Source organism: Arvicanthis niloticus, chromosome 21 (assembly GCF_011762505.2).
Source record: "Arvicanthis niloticus isolate mArvNil1 chromosome 21, mArvNil1.pat.X, whole genome shotgun sequence".
NCBI lineage: Eukaryota > Metazoa > Chordata > Mammalia > Rodentia > Muridae > Arvicanthis > Arvicanthis niloticus.
In genome coordinates, this window is record NC_047678.1 from 51,169,263 (window position 1) to 51,175,278 (window position 6,016).

Sequence of the window (6,016 nt, forward strand, 5' to 3'; positions counted from 1 at the left end):
AATAAAACCATTGAATTTGTATCAACATAAATTTTGTACCATCTAAGAAATTATGAGTTCAGTTTAGTAACAATTATACAGATTTCTACCAGTAGATTATGGCTATATAATCAATTCTAGCTATTCCTCCCTGTTCCAATAAAAACCATTACTAAAATCTCTAGAAATACAACCTAATAATAACCACCCCAGGCCCCCAAGCCCTGGGAATTGGGATGCTGACTCTTCATTAATTTCTTCAAGCTGAATTTGGGCATTGAGATATTTGAAGAGGGACTGGGGGAAGGGTAAATAGGGGAGTTTGCCTTAAGAAGGCCAAACCAAAAATTGATAAGCCTCTGATGTCTGTGCCTAAACTGGGTCCATCTGGAAGTCTAGGACATCAGGAGTTCAAGCATGTCAGTTCAGCTTGACTGACAAGGAGATTCATTCACCAAGGTTGTATATTCTGTAATATACAAATCTCAAAACAAATTTTAGTATCATCAAGATCATTTTTGTTTGATTCTCTGGAATCTAGTCTTCTGGAGGCCTACCTCTGTCATGTCTAATTCATATAATTCTGGGAGGTATAAATACCTTAATCATCTTTTTTGGAAACACAAAGACAGAATCTTTTTCCCAAATCAGCATATCCTTGAGCCAGTAACCAGAAAAACCTTTCTACAGACCTCTTTTCCAGAGGAAAGATATAACAAAACTGAGAATCACACCCACTTTGAAATTTAAAACAATCTAAAGCAAATGAAGTAACTAAAGTATTGTATGTGCCTATTCTAGGCATTTCCTATTTTGCCAAGCAGGACTTAAACTCAGAATTCCCATGGAGCCCAATGTTATACGGAACCCGAGTATCCTGTGAGGTGTATCAAAGCAATATAAGTTTATACCATCTTTTACACAACTGATTCACACTTCTATATCTTCCTACTTATAAGCAGGCAGCTAGTCAAAGCAGGATTTAAACCCAGAATTCCCAGGGAGCCCACATTAGACAGAACCCGAGTATCCTGTAAAACAAATTAGAGTAACATTTTCACACCATCTTTCTGTTTGGCTCTGTGCCTAGAGCAGCCTTCTAGTTACACACTGTACTCTCTAGAGTCAGTAACAATTTTCCCTATCTTAGTTCCGAACCACAGGCTAGATTTCCCCATGTGATTTGGACAAATCTGTTATAAATCTTTCCTAAAAGCAAATAATCCCTATATTATAAATTCACAGTTAAATCAGTATCTGCCCCAAGATGGAGGCTTTTTCATTTGGCTCTCTTGACTCAGAGCAGCCAACTATGTTATACCTGTCTGTCTGTAGGCCTCTTCTTAGAGCCACAGACAAATTTTCCCTACCTATCTTTGTTCCTAACTATGGGATAGATGCCCCATGTGAATCAGACAAAACTATTTTTAAATCTTTTCTAATCAATTTTAATTTCCAGTACAAATCTCTCTGGTTACTTTATTATTTTTCTAACAAAAATCAGCCTGCAATTTCTCACAGTAAGGGACCTCTGCCTGCAAGCAGTTTGTTTCAAAGTCACGTGACTTGTCCCAGCACTACTCACTTTTTAAAAAATAAAAATAAATACAACTATAACTCTCAAGTAAATAATATTAAATTTCTAGTGAATTTTTGCCCAAAGTTGGTGCACCACCTGATAAGGTAGATATTAAGGCTGCATCACAGTCGGACTAGCTACCTGGACCGCTGACCATGTTCCTGCACTAGAAGCGGCCAGAGGCCAAGGGAGCTGCAGCTACACCCACAAGAGTGTAATGAGGCAGCTGGTTCTGCTGAACAGCTCCATGGAGACCATGCTACAGTCTTTAATATAATAAATGTGTAATATAATAAATATATGCCTACACAGGGGAGTACTGAAGTTCAGGGATGAGGAAGAAAACATGGACCAAATTTATTTGTGAGTGATTTCAGCAGCAGAATTGGAAGAAGGGAGATGGATAAGACACAAGAGGGGCTGCTGGGCTGGAGGCTGAGGAGGGGTTGTGGCATCCTCTCTCCTGTCAGAAGCCCTTTGTGATGAGGAGGCCACACCTGTGTGATGTGCCTGAGCCTTCCTCACACATCTTACACTGCACTCCAGGACTCAGTGTTCTGACAGCTGCACTGGGATTCAGAAGATGGAGAATTTTCTCACTCTGATGAATAGCATTAGTGACTCATGGATGAGCCTCAGCTCCATGGACATAGCAATGGACATGAGCATTGCCATTATGGAGCTGGGCTCTTTTTCTTACTAATCCCATTCCTGAAGGAGTATCCAGTGTCACCACCACCTGGGAGCAAAAGGGACATCCCAAACGTGAGGAGAACCTTGGTTCATACACAGTGGAGTGGCATTCTGTTCTTCATGAGTGTTAGTCTCATATTGTTTAAAAAGACAGGAGTAGAGATAAATTTTGGTATTTTAAAAAAAATTAAGATAAGAATAAATTCTTGTATTTTCATCTCAGATATGAGATATGTGGCTGCTTCAAATTGTCCACAGCAGCTGAGTATGACTTGACTCATGTCCAAGCAGGAGCATGATTTTGCCAGCAGCTGATCTCTGTTCCTGTGACTGTTGGGATTCTGGGGACTTTTCCAAGAATACATAAATGCTAGTTTTTTTGGGAGACATGGTGGGTTGTCCTTTGTTGTTGGTTGTTATCACTTGCTGGTGTTTGTGGTTTGTTAAGTAGTTGTGTGCAGAGAGAAGAAAAAGAAACTTGGTATCTTGACAGTGAAGATGACGTTTCCCTAAGGAACTCAACCTCCCAATCATCAGAAAGTCTCTAAGAATGTCTCCCCCTTTCCCCTCTATCCTTTCTCTTCTATCAAGTGTTAGGGGATAGAATGGATCAAAGAAAAAGGGTGGAGAAGATTGGAAAAAAGACAAACCTACAAAGTAGCCAATGTCTATCTACAGACAGGTGAGGGGAAATCTCTACAAAGAGTGTGAAGGAGCTGACAAGCAGGGCAGAGGTGAGAGTGGCCCTGAGGTGTCTGCCTGAAGCTCTCAGACCATCTGTACAGGGAGGCAGAGAAGCCACTAAGGACAAGTGAGGCTCCATGTATAGGCTGCATTTCTAAGTTGGTGGGAACATAAGACAAGCTCAGAGAAAGATCATCTGTACTCTGTCCGGGTGTTTGTTTTTGTTGGGGTTGAGCTGATGAGAAGCAGATGATGAGACCAAGGGCCTCAGATCAGGGCTTGAATCTCCCCTTGTCTGAGGAAGCAGATATCACCTGACAGCCCAGAGGCAACTTCAGAGCTCAGACTTGGGTAGGATCCTGTGTGAGAAACACTGACTGAGGACATCTGAGGTAACTGTGGCATAGACAGTGCCTTCTTCTGTCTTGCCAACAAGGTGACAAGGAAATGTGTTTATGTGCAGTGTGAATGAGTCAAGGATGGATGAGAGAACACTTCCTGGAAAATGCAGGTTTTATGTTATCCATGACCAATGAGAGTAGGAAACTTGTCTACCAGAGAGAGGAAGAAGGGTTGTCTCCGTGTTTCAAGAATCGGACCTGTGCAGTGTCATGATATACCAATGAGAGAAGGATACAGGCATCCCTACCAATTGAAAGCCTGCCCCCAGGAAACAGCAACTGTATTTGAAAGACACCAAAGGTTATGATGACCAGAAACATCAAAAACCTATTAACAAGCATACTGGGAACTTGCCCAGGGGCATCCTGCTTACTAAAACTATAAGGCCAGCCTCCATCCATCCTGAGCATTGTCAGATGCTCCAGCACAATAAGGAGCCATAGAATAAACACAAGGAAACTACTGTGGGAAAACAACAAGGAGCCCCCATCAGATTCCCACCACCCAGGAAACTGACCCAGCTTCAGGGACATTTCCCAGCAAATGATGATCATTATTGCAAAAGCAGGCCTCAACTCTCCCAGCCTGCCCAGCCCTCCATCCTCAACTCCAAAAGCTGAAAATGTAGAGAAATGATGGGGACTGTGCCCACAGAGGTACCTTTAAAGAAGGACATAGCTAAATCTGATGTGTATAACACCATCCAAAAAGGTCTTGGTATTGGGGTTAAAAAAAAGTGGCTTGCATTATATGCAGGCCCCCTGGGAAGAGACTGAAACCATGGAAGCCTGTACTGAGGACAGACAAACTGACATGAACCCTGCTGAGTATCACTCCCTGCTTGACCCAAAGACTGAAAGGAAGCTGGCATCAAACTTCACAGAGCTTCTAGTGAAATGCAGAAGGAGACCATATCTGCAGATCCTTGAGGCAAGGGATCTCACCCCACCTGGGATTCCAGCCTCAAACCTCCCCCAGGTTGTGTATCCCTCCTCACCCATCTGTGATTCCAAGGCTGAACACTATTTCAAAGCTGCCACAGTCCTGTAAAATTTGCATCACCAAGATCCAGGAGAGACATTGGTACAAAGTGCATCCGCTGCCAGGCTAGAGGGTGCTGTGTTTATAGACTCACTTCAGAGGTTCAGGAAACCCAAAGAGCCCCTTCACCTGCTGCCAGCCACGGGGCTTCAGAGGCCCATCCAGTTCCATTGCAGAGATATGTGAGTGTTCAGTGACCTGCTTTCTACTTCCAGGGAGCAAATCCCCAACAGAACAGGACTACCTGAGGCACTGAAAAAGGCAGCCTGCAACCACATACCAACCCCAAAATGGCCAAGCATGCACCACAGAAGAGTGTTCAAGAAGTGGACTCCGGACATTGCCCCAATACCTGGTCCAAGTTGTTTCAGTGGAGAAGAACTTCAGTATGTGGCCTAGAGAATGCTTTTGTAGTATTTTTGTGAAGAACATGGCTGCTTTTTGCCTTGTCTGAAGAGTCTACCTGAGGATAAGGTGAAGAGACTCAGATTAATTGCATTGACAAAGGAAGTCTCAGAAATGTCCACCATAGACTTTGTTCTCTGGTTGAGTCTTATAAAGAGTGTTTTGAATAAGCATAGCAAGCTTAGAAAGGAAAAAATGTAAAATATGTAGTTTGAGTATTAAAGGTGCACCAGGAAGTGAAATGGAACAGAATCCTATGTTGTAGGAGATAACAGATTAGGGGATTTAGGGGCAAGATCCTACCCAACTAAATTTAGATCCAGGCATGGTGATACACACCTTTAATCCCACGAGACAGGCTTGCAGATCTCTGAGTTCAAAGTCAGTCTACAGAGCAAGTTCCAGGACAGCTAAGCTTAGGGAGTGAAGGAATTGGAAAACAGAAAGCTGGTGATAATGTAATATAACAAGGGGGCTGTAATGGTTATTGCTGGTTGTCAACTTGACTATATCTGGAATGAACTACAATCCAGAATTGGAAGGCTCACCTGTGATATAGATCTTGAGGCTGGGAGATACAAGTTTCTGACCTGGATCTTGCCATGGAGATCTCGAGGCATAGTGGCTATGAATCCCAGGAGATTAAGGCAAGGAGATCTCTGAGTTCAATGTCAGCCTGGGACAAAACAAGTCCCAGATCCAGGCATGGTGGTACATACCTTTAATCTGGGCCACACCTTCTGCTGGAGACCTACATTAAAAGAAGGAAGATTGACTCTTTGGTTGCATTTACTTGCCAGCACATCTGTTGGAATCTACTAGCCTCGTGGGACTGAACAACTACTGGATCCTTGGACTTTCCATTCACAGCTAATCATTGTTGGGGAGTTGGACTACAGACTGTAAGTCATCATAACAAATTCCCTTACTGTATAGAGACTACCCATAAGTTCTGTAACTCCAGAGAACCTTGACTAATACAGAAGCCAAGTTCCAGCCCCAGCAAGCAGCAGGACAAGCAGCTTTGGCCATGTGGCTCTGGCTTTAGAGTGAAAAATAGAAGGGACTAGTGGGACAACTGATGCTTGTTAGCTGGAGTTAAAAAATTAGCAGTGATTAAGAAGAGACCAGCATCTCCAAGGTGAAATCTTCTGAGAAGTGTTTTCTGGGAGCACAAAGAAGCTGTGTTCCAGAAATAGCCAAGGTTATACCTGATGCTACAGCTGTACATGG

At 43.0% G+C, this 6,016-nt stretch overlaps 1 pseudogene; it reads left to right on the forward strand.

Moving 5' to 3' along the window:
• Window positions 1–2,141: 2,141 nt before the first annotated feature.
• On the forward strand, window positions 2,142–4,803 carry LOC117693256 (uncharacterized; annotated as a pseudogene).
• The last annotated feature ends 1,213 nt before the right edge of the window (window positions 4,804–6,016 follow it).